The following is a 17,155-nucleotide window of genomic DNA, read 5'->3' as shown; positions in this document are numbered from 1 at the left end:
CCGCTGCCCTCAATTCCTGTGCTGAAGTCCTATCCCCCACCCTCCCTCCCGTACCTCAAAATGTGACCTTCTGTGGAGGTGGGGTCTTTCCAGAGGTAATCTGCTTAAAATGAGGTCATCGAGCCAGGCCCTGACCTGACATGACTGTGTCCTTATAGGAAGAGGACATTTGGACACAGAGACACACCCAGAGGGAAGATGATGTGAAGACACAAGGAGGAGATGGTCCTGTACAAGCCAGAGAAAAGCCTGGAGCGGACCCTGCCCTCACGGCCCTCAGAAGAAACCGGCACTGAGGACACTTTAGTGTTTTCACTCCCGGCTTCCAGAACAATGAGACCACGTCTGCGGTTGCTTTGTTACAACAGCCCTGGCAAAGTAGTACAGGCGGCTTCCCCGGCCTGCTCGCCACTAAAATCCCAGGCCAAGACCCTGTTTCACTTGCTGTTCACACACACACACACACACACACACACACACACACACTGTAAAGTAATAACAGTAGGAGAAAACAGAGATTGGGTGGCGAGGAGCAGGAGGCCAGAAAGTGGTGAGTCTCCTTCAAAAGTGACCAGCCCCTCGGAAGCCACCCATCAGCTGGACTTCTGCGGAGTCTCACTGGGCAAAGCAGCAGGGGGGGCCCAGGACACCCCCTCTTTCTTGGTGCCCAGATCAAAAACCTTATAAAAGCAGCGCTGGGTTCTTTGAACCAGAATAATCTCATAGGTGCGGAACCCAAAGGGGTAACAAGGTTCAAAATTCCCAGGGAATCGTCTAGGCTGACGGGAGAGAGCCAACCGCGGCTACGCGGCTACCGGATTCCTGTCCCAGCACCAAATCAACATCCTCATCCCCCGGCTCGTCGGAAGCAGCCCCAGCCCGTAGCACGCAGATGCTAATGTGCCTTCGGCCGCCAGCCGGTGTTTTCAGAAAGCGTTCTCCGTCTGTGACAGGTAGGAAATTTGCATTTCCATTAGGGAGGCCTTTGTCAATTGTGAGTCATAAAAGCCCCAGAAGAATAGGGTTGGGGGAAACGCATTGTACTTTAAAAAGGAGACTTTACTGCACGGTTCGGCGAAAGGTACCAAAGGAGATAAAGGCTGTGGAATGGGCCTCGGGATTCACCCGGGCTGCAGAGAAAACTCACAATGAGGGAAAACTTATTAATGCACGACGCCTGTCACCGGACGCCCGGAGGGGGGCAAGCCTGAATGCGACTTTACTAGTTTGCAATTTAGTGTGTTTAACATTAAAATAATACGCTCTCCGAGGGTGATAAGGGGCCCTCGGTGCTGCGGGCCCAGCGAGCGCGGCTCCCTCCTGCTCCGTTGGCTCCGGCTGGAATCTCCGCATTTAAAATCGCGGCTCTTGGCAGGGCTGGGGCCGTGATTTGTGTGTGCGATTTGTTTTACTCTTTATGTTGCTAAAGTCGGGGAGGCCCAAGAAAAAGGAAAGCTCCAGAATCCGTCCCCCCCCTCCCCCGCCGCCCCCCCCCCCCCCCCCCCCCCCCCCCCCCCCCGCAGCCGCAAAGTCAACGCGCGGGCGCTGCTTCGTTTGTTACCTTATTGGCCCTTGGAACCGGGGCCCAGTTGAGGCACGCGGGGCCCCCCACCCTAGGCCTACAACTTGGGGAGAAGCAGGGCCGGGAAAGGTGCCACCAGGCCCGCCGGGAACACGCATTTCCCAAGAAGCAGGAGGCTCCTCTCAGAGGACCTCTGGCCTTTCCAAGACTCTCCCAAGGCCGAGAGTGAAGCCTCCTTGGTTAGAGACCAAGTGAAGTGAAGGATCGGGGTGAGCGCCAAGCACGAGGACGCCCACTCGTGAGCGGTGAGCAGGGTAGGGCCAGCCTGGACCGAGAATCCTGCAGCCCCCCTACAGCTTCCCTTCCTTCACCGCACGGGCATTTATTGAGTGACTACTGTGTGCCAGGCGCTGGGGCTGCAGAGGGGCTGGAGGGGACCAGATCCCTGCTCAACTGGGAAGGCCCCCCATCTCAGTGACACGGGGAGGCCCGGGAATCCATGTGATGATGTCATCAGTGATGCGGGCTCTCGAGAGAACAAAAGGGGGGCGTGCAAGGGTGGGGGCAGGAACTAGTTAGAGCAGGAGATGACCCAAGGCTCTCTGGGGAGGCTAGCTTGTCACAAAGAACATTCCAGACAGTGGGAACACTACTGCTGCATCCCTATCAAGCTTGGGATTCACATGGCGGGAGCGGCGAGGGCAAGGCGGAGAGGGACCTGGGTCTGGGCAGGAAAGCAAGGCCAGGTCCTGGGGTCCCGCAGAGGAGGTGCAGGGCAGGATTTCAGGTAAGGAGGAGCATTATCTGAGGTGTATCATGGAAAGCTCCCGCAAGCAGTGAGAACGGATTTGGGGGCGCAAAAGTGGAGAGACGGCTGTGGTGCTGCGGCAGCCAGGCTGCTGCGGTCCTGGGGGGCCTCAGACACCGTTCCTCTCTCTTGCCCGACTTCTGAGTCATCTGATAGGAAACAGTGGGGAGGGCCTTGGAGGCTAACCTATCCTTCTCAGTGTGGATGGGCTAGGGATTAGAGCCGGAGGGCTTCCTAATCCTGACCCCCACGACTGATCAGCCCTCCCATGCCCCCGGCGAGGGGAAGAGCTGGCCCCTTGGAGCATGACGGAGAGCACCAGCCCCCTGCAGGTGGTGCTCCCAAGAGCAAGAAGGACAAAGCTGGGTTGAATGGGTTCCCGGTCCACGCTTCCCAAATTTCCCCACCGGCCTGGGCCCCGGTGGAGGGAGTCCAGGGCGGAGAGGGGACAGGAGGGGTGCTGACTGAGCTTCCCCAACCTGCAAGCAAACCTCACCTATGGAGGAGAGGCTTGCTGTCCCCCCAGGTGGCCAGGGATAGGATGTTAGTGCCAAGTGCTGGTAACGAAAACAGAGGGTATCTCAAGGGAACCTCTGATAATCCGTGGACTTGGAAATACATAAGCCAGACATGGTGCTGCCCCTGGGTGGCCTGCAGCCCCAACTTCCACTTGTTGTGCCAAGTCCAGTCATTAATTAAAATGTTAGCAATCTTCCACGGTCCTCCCCTGACGTACCTGCTCAAGCAGGAGCTCGCCACAGCCTCCTGGGTCCTCTGCGGAGCTGAAGGGTCTCCGTTCTTGTCAGAGCTTCTCCAGAGCAGGAGAACGGGGCCCTGTTCTTCTAGGCCTCTTTGACAAGGGAAACAACTTCCAACTCCTTTGTAACCTTTGCTCATTTCTGCTTTTGATTTGCTGTGGCTTCACTTTATTGCTCTTAAAATTCAGAGAGCCAAGAGCGGCGTGAAGCCCTGTCACCCAGGCTGACCTCCGCTGTGTCTTTGCAGCCCGCGGATTACTCCCCGGTGATCCCTCCGTCAGTACTGGGGTGGCACCGGCGATCTCATCCTGCTTCTGAGACCCAGGAGTCCCCGAGGTTTGTCTGCGGTGCTGTCTCCCACCTGGGGATGCATAAAATAGCTTGTATCCAGTCCTGAAAAGCATGTTATCCATGTTATTACTGAAAGACACCTTATTATTCATCAAACATCTGTCTTACTTAACTAGGTTACGTTGACTTCTACTCCTGTCTTCAGAACCTGGCCAATTTGGAGGCATTTGCAGGTGCACAAGGAGAGGCCTCACGGCCCCTTCCAGCCTGGCAGAGTGTGGGGTCTAGACCGTGGATCTCCCAAGCCAGGGGGAACCACCGCCTGCCAGTGCCCATCATCCACCACGTGCGCTGCTTTGGGCCAGTGTCTCCGAAACTAGAGGTTCTGGGGACGTGCCCAGAGCATCACCGATAATGAGGACAGAGTAAACTCTTCTCCAAGATCGCCCGACCTGCCCCTGGGCCTTGTGGCCTGTTACTCCCCACCTCGAGCGTTGTCAGGCTACCCTGGTTTCCTCACCGTAGTCTAAACCCCGAGAGCTCACTCCTGCTTCTGCCCTTCCCAGCTGGCTGTGGCCCCACCTAGAACCTGCTTCCTGCTCCTTCCCACATATTTCTAGCCTTCTTCCAGCCACAATCCTGCCCCTAAATGTGCCCTGAGCAGTGGGGCTGTGGATGGATTGGAAGCCTCCTCCTGCCTGGAACCCCCTGCCCCCCTCCGGGCCCTCCCCATCCAGGAGAACCTTCTGTGCCACTGGGAATGCTCTGTGTCTGCACTGCCCACACTTGAAATAGGCTCCATGAGAACGAGGAACTGGATTTTTGGTTGTATTCAATTTCAACTAATGTAAAAGTCACATACATGAGCTAAATTAGAAGCTTATTGAGGAAATGGACTTCCTGCTCCCCATCTGGTATGTTGCCTGGCAAACAGCAGGGGCTCAGGAAAGAAAGAAAGAGAAAGAAAGAAAGAAAGAAAGAAAGAAAGAAAGAAAGAAAGAAAGAAAGAAAGAAAGAGAGAGAGAGAGAGAGAGAGAGAGAGAGAGAGAGGGAGGGAGGGAGGGAGGGAGGGAGGGAGGGAGGGAGGAAGGACATAAGGAGGCAGGCAGCCCTGGGACAAACCCCCTGCCCTGAGCCTGCCTGCTGCCTCTGCCCTGTCCTCCAGCCACCGTGCCGCCCTCGTTGCCCTCCTCTCTCCTGTTCCCCCCTAACTCCCCCACCACCCCTCACCTGCAGCTGCTCTCAGATGTCTCTCTCGCTCTCCTTTCTCTAAGCTGTGGAAATGCTGTGTTAGGAGATGAACTGAGCCCCCCTCCCCTGCAGATTCATATGCTGAAGTCCTACTGCCCACTTCTTTGGAATGTGACTCAATCTGGAAATCGGGTCTTGGCAGATGTCATTAGCTAAGCTGAGATACGGCCCAACTGGGCGGGGTGGTCCCCTTAATCCCATCCGGTGACCCTATAAAAGGGGAAAATTTGAACATAGCCAGGCAGGCAGGGACACCACCACGGGCAGATGAAGGCAGAGATCACCGCGATGCTTCTACAAGCCACGGAAGACCTCAGGCGGCCAGCAGTTCACCAGAAGCGGGGGGGAAAGCCCTGGAACGTGCCTTCCTCACAGCCCTCGGAAGAAACCAAACCTGCCAAAACCTAGATCTCAGATTTCTGGCCTCCAGAGCTGTGAGACGATACATTTCTTTTGTTTAAGCCGGTCTGTCTTGGTACTTTGTTATGGCAACCCTAGGAAACCAAAATATATTCCGGCTCACCTTTTTTGATATAAAGGGATAAATTGGGACAGAGAAAGAAATCACATGTCCTCTAGGAGCTTTCTAGGTTGAGAGGTCTATTGTATTGGGCCAGTGTATTTTCCAGGATGCTCTGACTTCAAATTTTCTGTCCTAATTTTCCTTATGAATACACATAGTTCTTATTTCCCAAGCTCCGCTATTCCATTATTCCTTAGATCAGAAAACACAGGCCCAGTATGAACAATCATCATCAAAACATATTAAAAAAAATCCCTATTCCGGTGTGCCAGGGGCTCACAAAGCGTATTAAAAAGACGTTGCCCTTATTTTCTGGGACACTGAGTCCAAGGCCAGCATGTTGATTCTACAACGCCATTTATTTTAATTTGCTAATTTGTTCAAGGATGGTTATTGAGCACATAGTCTGCATCGCGGGCTGTGAGGTAGTTGTCTAAGTCTTAAGGATTAGCGAGGAGAATGGCGTATAAGGGAGATTGATAGAATATTTTATTTCAGGACCTGCTGTCTCCCGGGGAGCAGGGGGGAGAGGGCCATTTGCGAGCACATGGCAGTGACTGGCCGAGGGCAGGCAAGAGGCAGGAGTGCCTGCCATCCGTCTCTCTTCCCACCCCTGGCTCACGCCTGCCGCAGGCCTGTCGCCCCAGCCCCATTAGGACGCTGCAGGTGGCCCACCTCAGCCAGGCTGCCACCACAAGGCAGGCCTGCCCTCCTGCAACTTGGAAGGCACACGGAGAAAAATGCATCTATCTGGCTAAAAGGAGGCCTCCTCACCAGGCCCCCAAGCCAACCACTGGCTTCTGGCAGAGCGTGGCTCTGCCTGCCACATGCGGGCGGGCACAGCCACCAGGAGTTGGGTTGCTCTTAGCCTCGCTCGCATCCAAGAGGCAGCTGCTCCAGCAAACCAGAAATTAAAGGAGGCCCACGCTGCGCACCAGCTGACAGCCTTTATGAGACAAAATGGCAAGAGCCACTGCTGCTGCTCATGCTCTGGAGAGGCTCTGTTCAAGCAAGGCTCCGGGTCCCCTCCTAGAGGTTCCCCGCTGACCACCCCCAGCCTCCCTGGGGGCCTTGGTGCCCTGGACCGGAGGCTCAGACCCGGGCAGCTTCCCGGGCTGTAACTGCCATTGGTCAGCTCCCCCCCTGCCTTCTCTGCCAGACCTGGGCACTCTTGTCCTTTTGGCAAGAGCTAATACCACCTGTGGGATTTTCGCTTATCTCTGTAAAGTGGGGGGGGGGGGGAGGCAAAGCAAGTTGTTATTTTAAACTAAAGCCAAAAAGCTTAGCCACCTCCTGGGAAAGAGTTCCCCTCCTGGGACCGGCTTTGTTGTGCCAAGTCCAGGAAAGAAAAGCAAATGCAAGAACAAAAGCGCTGCAGCCGCCTGGGCTCAAGGGCAGGTGGTGGGCCGCAGGCTCTCGTAGTGGCTGGACTGCTCCTGGTAACCCCACGGGGCAGGACCTGAGAAGGGGGTAAGAAGGTGTGGCTGCTGTCGCCCACCGAGAGGCAGAAATCCAGGGCTCCCCGACGCCCCAAATGGGAGCCAATCTGAGACTGCATTGTTTCGTTAGACCCTGACTCCCTCCCACCCCCACCCTCCCCCCAATTGGAGATAATTCCACCTTGTGCTCATGCATCTTTAGAGGCTTCATTAATTGACAGTGACTAAAGGCCTTGAAATCAAAATGCACTAGAACAAATAGCACTTCTCATGTAGAGAGGTCACGGCCCTGGCCTTCCAGCTAAGATGTCTGGATCATAATTCAAGACTTGCCACTAATGTTAGTGTGTGGCCTCGATATTTCTGTTTCCTTGCCACGCAGGCAGCTGTCTAGATCTGCCTTCCCATCTCTTTGCAGCACACGATGTTAGTGTTGGCTCTCCGGCCGCTGCCCCTCGCCCCTGTGGGTGCCTCCACCCAAGGTGGCCTCTCAGATCCCCATCTTCGCCTTCTCCCTTCTGGTTTGCTCATCCTGCACGTCGGGTCTCACCGTGTCCCCCCACCAGCCTCGCTCCTTCCCACAGGCCTGCTCGGGCCACTGCGTCTGGTTTTGCAGACTCTGCGGGCAGGGCAGATGCTGGCCCTTGGTTTCCCTGAACAGCCACAATGTAGTAGGTCCCCAGTGATGAAGAGGTGCACAGGGCTTGCATCATGATTGCTATAAAGAGGTCAACCAAAGCAGGACTAAGCCCTTCCTTCCTTTATTTCGTGAGTCTTCAAAGAACCCAAAGCCCACAGTCTTCTCAGTGGACATGGATTGCTTTAGGGGGATCCATTTCTAGGTCCTCAACTTCCTAAACCTGATGGGCCCCAGGATCTGTCCACATCACCCCTTCTTCTGCTCACAAAATTGTCCTCTCTGCAAGCAAAAGGAAGGCCTTACTCTGGATGGCCCTGGAACGTAAATACCTCTGGGACACCATAAAAGGGGACAATCGTAGAATACACTGTTCCCGAGGACACCTCGAGGGCATGGCAAGGAGAGCTTTAGACAGACTCTGAAGGGAACAGAGCCCCCACACCCAACCCACCCACCCAGGGCAAGGACCCCTGGCACAGCCCCACACTTCCACCCACCACCTGTCTCCCCTACCATCTATACCATCTACTGCCTTGTCATTCGGTTACATGAACTGCATGAGCTAAAACTTGCAACTCCAAGGTTTTAATAAAATAGGTCTTTAAGCCAGGTAGATAATATACAATATGCAGGAAAAGAAATCTTTCAGAAGGATTTAAATGTATCATTAAAATTTGGAGCTGTTTATCTAAAAATGTGTATCCCAAAAAAAGAGATTACATAGGGTTTCAAAATTATTTTAGGGGCTATATAGCAAAAAAGGTTGAGGCCACTGCCTGATTTCCCAGGCGGGGGGTGCGAGGGGGCAGGAGGACCCCACACCCCAGGTTTCTGTGACAAGGAGAAACCACACACAGCAGAAAGCCCAGGAGAGATGCACAGATACCGCAGGACACCCTGTTACTGAGAGATTTATCTAACACGCACCTCTCTTCCATCTTCTGCCTCTTGCATATTTCTAAGGCTTTTTTTTTTTTTTTTTTGGATTTCCTATTGTGTTTACAGAGACAAGCAAAAGGCTTTAAAAAGAAAGAAAAGGAAAGAAAAAAAGGAAAGGAAAGGTATATAAATATCAAATCATGATGCTGTGTATCTGAAACCAATACAATATCAATTACATATTAATGAAAGATATTTTTTTTTAAGATTTTATTTATTTATTCATGACAGACAGAGAGAGAGACACAGGCAGAGTTCTGGAGAAGCAGGTTCCATGCCAGGAGCCCGATGTGGGACTCAATCCCGGGCCTCCAGGATCACGCCCTGGGCCAAAGGCAGGCGCCAAACCGCTGAGCCACCCGAGGATCCCCAAAGATCTTTTTTTTAACGGAAGAAATTTAAACAACTGAGGAAGGAATTCTGAGACTGCACAGAGGATGAAATCAAAGTGATTGAGAAACTAAAAGAATTTAAAAAACAAAACCAAAAAACCCAAACCCCCAACACAAGAACAATAATCAATTAGTTTCCCTAAAAAAAAAATCTCAAGGGGAAAAAAAGTTAGGCTTTCCCTTTCCTGAAAGGAGATCCGTGAATTCAGTGGAACCCCTCAACGTGGGTAGGAAAACACCCTTTATTGTCACTAACCTCTGGCTGCAACTTACCATTTCCCTTCACTTTAAAGTGGGCTGTGAACCACAATAGCATTGGCAGTTCCTGTGCTTTGTTCCCAACAGAAATCACAGATCCGTTCATATTCTGTTGCAAGTTGCTGCAAATATCTCGAAATTTTATTTCTCCTTAGCACCACTTCAAAATTATGGTGGTTTTTAAACCTGTGCTAAATCTTTTCTAACTCATTAATTAAAAAACAGTATTTACTCTATCACAAAAGTGTTGCAAAAAATATTTTGATGACTGTCTATCAGCATAACTGGTTTCCATTGCAATCCCATGTATTTTATTTCATGAATTTAAAAATATTATTCTGGAAAAGGGTCCACAGGTGGCGAGAGGAGTGCCTTGGGCAACCCCCCCAAAAGTTTAAGAGCCTCTGCTTTAAAACAATGCTCCAAAAAAGAAAAAAAGATACAACTTTTTAAAAAGATTTCATTTTTTTTATTTCAGAGAGAGAGAGGGGAGGGGCAGAGGGAGATGCAGACTCCCCTCTGAGCAGGGAGCCCGATGAGAGGCTCGATCCTAGGAACCTGGGATCATGACCTGAGCTGAAGGCAGATGCTTAACTGACTGAGCCACCCAGGCACTCCTCCCAAAAAACCTTTTAAGTATTTATGATGACAGTAGGCTACAGTGGCTTAGGGAGGAGCAAATAAGCACCCACACTGGACAAACGGTGTGAGGGCAGGACCATAAAAGACCCCAAGAGACCTGCGGGTCACACTGGGTCTCAGTGAACCGGAAGCCTTTCCTGCATTTAACAAAGGGACCAGCTCAAAAAAACAAAAACAAAAAACAAAAAACAAAACAAAACAAAAAACCTGGTGCCTAAGCACACAGCAGCCGGTATTCCCCTAACACAGACTCAAGCCCTGGAAAAGCCACTGGAGAAAAACAATCTCAATGCCCCTGGTTTCCTGCAAAAATCTCAAGTGCCACACAGTGTTCCCTCCCAGCAAGGACCCAGGATGGCAAAAGTTGAGTTTGAATCCATTCCAGAGCTTCCCTCCAGCTCTTGCTGGGCTCAGTGTCTGAGATCACCACTGAAGACAGACACCAATCTCACTCCTAACTCAAAGCACCAGAAAATAAGCCAGAAATAAGAGCCTCTGGAAGTCAGAATGCCTGACACTGAGAAACTGGATTAAAATGATTCAGTGAAGGAGCGCCTTACTGGCTGTCGAAAGAGTATGCGACTCTGGGTCTCTGGGGTTGTGAGTCTGAGCCCCACGTTGAGTGTGAGATTACTAAAATAAATAAATAAAATAAAATAAAATGTAAAATTTAAAAATTGCTCAGTGTAGGCAGCAGCATGCACAACCCACTAGAACATAGTATTTTATTCTCACCATTTCCCATCCAGAGGAAACAAGGACACTCATGTTTTCTGGACAAAAGGGGACAAGGGGAGGCCGTTTTTCTTGGGAGGCCGTGGGGAGCTATGGGAAGACAACGTGGAAGTTAGAGCTGCATTCGACTTGGGGCCCAGGGAGAGCAAATAAACATTTCCATGTCCCAGTCTCCTCATCTACAGAATATTGCTGACCTGCCAGATTGCAGGGGGATGGGAAGGCCCATCTATCTTGGGCTCTTTCCTTCTTTCATGATAAAATAGACGAATTCTTCCCCAAGAAAGGCAGCAGGAAATGTTTCCTCGGGAGAAAAAGACTACAAAATTAATAAAAATGATGTGCTTTTTAGAACAAAGCCAGTCTTTTCCTTCTCTTTCATCAAACTTGAAATTCCGATGTCTCTGCCTCTCTCTCTCTCTCTCTGTATCTCTCATGAATAAATAAGTAAAATCTTTAAAAAAAACAAAAAAGAAAGAAAGAAAACTTGAAATTCCCTATCAATGCTGCGTGCCTCTCGCTCCTGCCAGAAATTTTTCTGGTCTCCTTGTTTAGACTCAGTCAGGGCTTAGGGAGAACCTGAAGACTTCTAACACCAAGGAGCAGAATTCCCTTCAACAAGCCTGTCGTGAGCAGGGTCCTCCCCTGGGCTTCAGAGACCAGGGTGGGCAGGCCGCCCAGGAGGGAAGCCGAGGCTCCGGGCTACAAGCCTGACAGCGGAGGACCTAAGAGCCCCCCGATTTGTTGACTGGGGCAAGCAGAGCCCCCACCCCAGATTAAGGCACCACACTTTTGCCAGGTTTTGATCTCTGTTGGCAAACAATGTTATGTTTTTAATCAGCCCTATATGAATTCAGTTTTCTTACTTTCCTTTCAGAGTACAAATTCACGGTAAAATACTTGAAAAGCCTTTTGGCTTCTTTCTGTTTGTTTATTTTTCTCTTTCCATTCAAATGAAAATAACGTTCACGCATCCCAGTAATAGCTCACTGCGGAGAGCACTTTATGCTTTTTTTTTTTTAATTTTTATCTATTTATGATAGTCACACACAGAGAGAATGAGAGAGAGAGAGGCAGAGACACAGGCAGAGGGAGAAGCAGGCTCCATGCACCGGGAGCCCGACGTGGGATTCGATCCCGGGTCTCCAGGATCGCGCCCTGGGCCAAAGGCAGGCGCCAAACCTCTGTGCCACCCAGGGATCCCACTTTATGCTTTTCTGAATGGCTTTGCCCTTCAGAGCCTCCGACGGGCGCATGTCTCTATTGCTCTCAGCTCCGCCGTCCCTAGCCTGGTTACACACGTCTGTGAGCCAGCACAGCGCCCTGGATGTCACCCAGCCCAGCTCATCCTCCCCATTGCCGCTCCTTCCCAAGTGCCCCTGGTGGTGTTGTTTTATTTGCAATACGTTTGCCAGCAAAGATCGACAGGCCCCTTGAACCCTTTTGGGACTGGCCTTTGGTCAGCTCATCTTTGATCTTCACATTCATACAATAATTTGGAAACAAAGCTTTGCTCCCCAGTGGGAACCAGAGTCTTCCCCCTCTGTGTGAAGCGAGCACTGGGCTTACTCACAGGGAGCTTCAAGGTGGCTCCGCTGTCCTCTGGACACTGGCGCTGGACTCTCTTTTGTCCTGGGAGAGACTTGGGCTGCTGGGCAGGAGACGAGCTGTCAGGTGAGTTGTTTCTTCTCATCGCAGCCTCCTTGAGCGGTGATTCTCTAGGTTTCCCTCTCTTTTTACAAGAGTGGGAGCTTTAGAGAGCTAGAGCAGCATACCACACAACTCACCTATTTAAAGTGGACAATTCAGTGCCTTGTCGTATATTCACAGAGTAGGGACACACATCCCTGGCATCTGGTTTGAAACATTTTCATCACTACTTCATGACTTCAAAGAGGACTCCATCTCATCAGCAGTCACTCCCCATTGCCTCCCAGCCTGGCCCCCACCCTCATCCCCCCTACCCCCACCCCGCAACCACTAATCTAGTTCTGTTTGTAGATTTGCCTATTTGGGACATTCATATAAATGGACTCCTACAATATATGGTCTTCTGTGACTGGCTTCTTTCACTTAGCATAGTGTTTTCAGGGTTTATCCATATTAGAGCACGGATCAATACTTAATTTCTTTTTATTGCTGAATAGTATTATATAGGGAGACCACATTTTATTTATCCATTCCTCAGTTGATGGACACTGAGTTGTTTCCATTTGGGGGCTATTTGTATAATACTCTACCAACATTCATGCACATGTTTTTGTGTGGACACATGTTCTCGTTTCTCTTGGGTACTTACCCAGAAGTAGAACTGCTGGATTATTTCCCATGTTTTTAAGAATCATTCTCCTCTTTCACCCATTGCTCATTTAATTCTTCTCAGCCCTTTGTTAAACAAGTATCCAGAGGTGTTTATGAGGTTATTAATTAGCAGTAGTAACAATAAAATCCAACATTTCAATGTTATGACATTCTCAACATTTACTTCTCACTCACATGAACAGTTTAATGCGGATGCTGCTGGTCGGCAGCCAGCTTCCCCGTGCGGTCGGTCATTCAGTGTCCCAGGCTCCTTGTATCTTGTTACCAAATATCTCCTCACTTCTCAGAAACAGCCTTGTGGTGTGACAGAGGAAGCATGAAATACTGGCGGTCAGCTGACAGACTGCCACACTGGGGTTCAGGAAAGGCTGCTAGCTGGCAGCCGGAGGGCACAGGGCGAAAGATTGGAGCCAGGATCTCAACGAGGTCAAGAAGGGGGATTTCTCTCTCTCTGCCCCTCTCATCGTCATGGAGGGGAGCTATGCCTGTGTTCAATGAGAGACTGAAACATGAGCAGGAATTGCTAACCGTTGGAAGCAGAGTTGTGGTTAGCTCTGGCCAGCTGCCATGAATGCACACCCATACGGAGAGGTCAGCATGAGTTTTTACATGCCTGCATTCATTCAAATGCCTTCTGCTGGTAGCACTGTAGACCCCTCTGTCTCCTGGTAGGACTGTCCAAGAAGGGGTCCCCCTGCCTCTGGCCACTGGACGGATCATTGACCCAAAGTAGACCAGATTAACCCTTCTCCATGGAATTGGAATCTTCGGCAATGTAACACAAAAACTGACCCTCCCTGAGGGTGCTGTCCCAAGGAGGGGTCGTCCATTCTTTTCTTCCTCTTGGATTCCTGAATGGTGCTGGGATCCCGGGGTTTTGGGAGCCTGGAACCTCAGCTCTGACTCTGTGGTTTGCTCTGCAGCCTTACAATAAGCCTTGTTAACTAAATCAGAGCTGTTTCTTGTCACTGGCAACAAAGAATCTCAACCAATACTGTACCTGAGGCAGAAACCCGAGGCTCATTCCAACATCCTTTCAACCTTCTGCACTCAAGTCCTATTGATTCTGTGTCCTACTGAGAGCTCAGATCTGTCTCCTTGCTGATAGACCTCCATGGCGGATGTTGAGGTTCTTACCATTATCTGCCTGAACTTCACAAGACCCCCTAACTACTACCTTCCTGTCCCTGTGGAAACTTTTCTAACATGCAAGCAAGGGTTTAAAAAATTACAATACCCCCATCAACACAGTGAAGTTATGCATTCACATATTACTAGTGGGGTTGTAATTTTTATAACCTTTTTGAAAGGTAATTTGGCCATATGTATTGAGAGCCATTAAAAAAAAAAAATACAACCTCTGATCCAACACTTTCACTTGCAAGAATCTTTTTCCTAAAGAAACGATCAGCGATCTGTAGGTTTATGCATGACAGTGTTCTCAGAACCATTCATTCACCCATCTATTCAACCAAAATGTCGAATGCTCACTATATGCCAGGCACTACTATTGCTACTTTTAATAATAAAATATTGGGGAAATAAAAGAATTGTCCGGTTAGGGGAAAGCTGTTAAATAAATTTAGTTATGGCTGTATGATAAAATACTATGTGGTCATTAAATACCATATTTTTAGAAGAATAGTGACACAGAGAAATTCACATTAAAGGAAAAAAGCCAGTTCCAAAATAGTGTATAAAGTATAATCTCAGTTTTGAAGACAGAAACACACATACACATACCCACCAAAAGAGTTAACAATGGCTATCTCTAGGAAATGAGATTGAGTGATTTTTATTTTTTTGTCCATGTCTCTATACATTTCCAATTATTAACGATAAACAAGGAAAATCACTTCAAAAATTACTTAAAAAGCAATAAGCAAATAGGATTGTGCTCTCATTCTATATAAAACCCATCACCAGTTCTTCCCCTGCAGAGTAAATGCTACAGAATTAGCTCTTCCAAGGTCTCCAAGCACCCCCCTTCTCCACTTCAGCTCATCCACCACTGCAGAGCACACCATGACCTTGCCCAGCTCAGGGTCTTCCCCCCTCAACCCCACCCCATTGGCTCCTCTTCCTGCACTGCCTCTGTGTCTTTGTTCATTCCACAAACACTTATGGAGGTTCATTCTTGCACCAGACACCAAGAACACAAGGTGAAGGGGCGCCCAGTGGCTCCGTTGGTCAAGCGTCTGACTCTTGATTTCAACTCAGCTAATGATCTTGGGGTTGTGAGATTGAGTCCCGCATCAGATTCCATGCTCAGCATGGAGTCGGCTTAAGATTTTTCTCTCTTCCTCTACCCCTCTCCCTGCTAGCATGTGCCCCCCCCTAAAATAAATAAATAAAATCTTTTTTTAAAAAAGAATATATGAAGACAATAAAGAAGGTCCTGGCCTCATGGAGTTCATTTCCAGTGGCAGCAGACAGGTAACAAACACACACTGTGTTAGCTTCCTACTGCTGCTATAACAAATCACCATAAACTTAGCAGCCTCCAACAACACAAATGTTATTGTTTGACAGTTCTGGAGGTCAGAAGTCCAAAGCAAGTCTCACAAGACTAAAATCGAGGGGCGCCTGGGTGGCTCAGTCGGTTACACATCTGACTCTTGGTTTCTGCTCAGGTCATGATCTTAGGGTCATGAGATCAAGCCCCATATTAGGCTCCTCACTCAGTGTGGAATCTGCTTGAGATTCTCTCCCTCCCTCTCTGCACCTCTCCTGCTCATGCTCTCTCTCTTTCTCAAATAAATAATAAATAAAATATTTAAAAGAATAGACTAAAATCAAGATGCCAGCAGGACTGGTTCCTTCTGGAGGGCGCAGGCAGGAGTCCATATCCTTGCTTTTTTTTTTTTTTTTTTTTAAGCATCTAGTAGCAACTGGGGCCTCCCATGTCCTAGTGGTTTCCTCCTATTCCAAAGCCAGTTTGGAAGCATCTTCTCTTGTCTTTGAACATCTGTTTATCTGTGTCCATCTGACAAGGATTCTTGGGATTGCATCAAGCACACCCAAATAATCCAGGATAATCTCCCCATCCAAGATCCTTAACTTAATCACATCCCCAAAGTCTGTTTCATCATATGAGCTAAAATAGTCACAGCTTCCAAGGATTAGAACATGAACATTCTTGGGGACCAGCACTCAGTTTACCACATGTGGTTTGTCGTATGTGTTGAATGCTGCGTAAAAAAATAAAATAAAAGGCTGAGGGGCCCCTGGGTGGCTCAGGAAGTTAAGTATCTGCCTTGAGCTCAGGTCATGATCTCGGGGTCCTGGGATTGAGCCCTGTGTTGGGCTCTCTGCTTGGTGGGGAGCCTGCTTCTCTCCCTGCCTGCCACCCCCCTGCTTGTGCTCTCTCTCTCTCTCTGTCAAATAAATAAATAAAATCTTTAAAAATAGCTAAATAAAAGGCTGAAAGTGCTGTGGACAAAAGGTAGTGAGTTTGCTCTTTATAGGGTGGTGTCGGGCACAGCCTCACTGATAAGATGATATTTGAGTGAAGACCCTACTGCCCTTGGCATTCCTGTGGTTGTCCTGGCTAAAGCCATTCATTTTCTGAGAATTAGTTCAAGGATCCTTCTTCTAAAAACCCTGACTCCATCGACCACTTCCCCTGTGGGTGAGTGTGGCCAACAGTGTTTCCATGTCTCACTATGATAACACATGGCATCCTGGGGGATCATTTCTGCGTACAAGTGGGCTTTCCCTAAGAGTTTATGAGCTTCTCTGGGGCAGAGTCAGTGCACTGTGACCCTCACTCCATTGAGCACTGTGCCAGGCACAGGTGTTCAGTAAGTAGTTGTGAAGCAGGTGAAGAAATGAGAGAGAACCAGGCTTACAGTCAATTGTGAACCCCGATTTTGCCTCCCCTCCTTAGCAGTCCACGGCACTGCGCAAGTTATTACACTTCCCCTCAGCTCTCTTCTCATCTGTGGATGAGATGACGATGTCACCTGCCTTCGAGGACTAATTTGGGAATCCAATGAGGATGAAGTATGTAAAACTTCCGGCGATTGGCTTGAAGGGGTTCCTTTTTTTTTTTTTTTTTTAAGATTTTATTTATTTATTCATGAGAGACACAGAGAAAGGCAGAGACACAGGCAGAGGGAGAAGCAGGCTCCCTGTGGGGAGCCTGACGCGGGACTCGATCCCAGGACTCTGGGATCACTGGCTGAGCCTGAGGCAGATGCTCCACACTGAGCCACCCAGGCATCCCAACTTGAAGGAATTCTGTTAAATTATATAAAGCTGTGCAGTAATATTTGAGGTGGAGAGCAGCTAACAGAAAAGTACATTTTGAAAACTTGTGACCAGTCACTTGAACTTAAGTTGAGGATCTAAGCTGAGTGCAGGCACTTCCCGCCCTGGCCTAAGCCTCTGGCTTGTGAGCCTTGTCTCATGTTCTATCTGCCACGGGGCCTAGAACATATTTGTTTAGCCCAACAAGTCTGTATTGAGCACCGCCTGTGTGCCGGGAACCGTGCTAGATGCCGAGGCTGCACAGGTGACCAGAGAGACCCAATTCCTGGCCTCATGAACAGGACACACACTAAACAGGGCACCAGGGCCAGGCTCCGGGGCTGATGAGACTCGGGCGGCCGGGAGGGCCTGTGCTCTGGGCAG

General features: G+C 49.6%; 1 long non-coding RNA gene across 2 annotated transcripts; it reads right to left on the bottom strand.

Annotated features, from left to right (window-relative positions):
• Nucleotides 1-1,547: 1,547 nt before the first annotated feature.
• Nucleotides 1,548-15,204, bottom strand: LOC119874669. Of its 2 annotated transcripts, XR_005371656.1 has the most exons (4): nt 12,695-15,204; nt 12,498-12,583; nt 11,772-11,985; nt 1,548-3,449 (listed from the first exon to the last, which is right to left on the bottom strand). It is a non-coding gene; the product is annotated as an uncharacterized LOC119874669 (long non-coding RNA). The 2 variants fall into 2 exon arrangements; XR_005371655.1 differs by having other exon boundaries at nt 12,498-15,204.
• Between the last annotated feature and the right edge of the window lie 1,951 nt (nt 15,205-17,155).

Source organism: Canis lupus, chromosome 16 (genome assembly GCF_011100685.1).
Source record: "Canis lupus familiaris isolate Mischka breed German Shepherd chromosome 16, alternate assembly UU_Cfam_GSD_1.0, whole genome shotgun sequence".
NCBI lineage: Eukaryota > Metazoa > Chordata > Mammalia > Carnivora > Canidae > Canis > Canis lupus.
The sequence above is the reverse complement of the archived record's forward strand: the minus strand, read 5'-3'. Positions and strand labels throughout refer to the sequence as shown.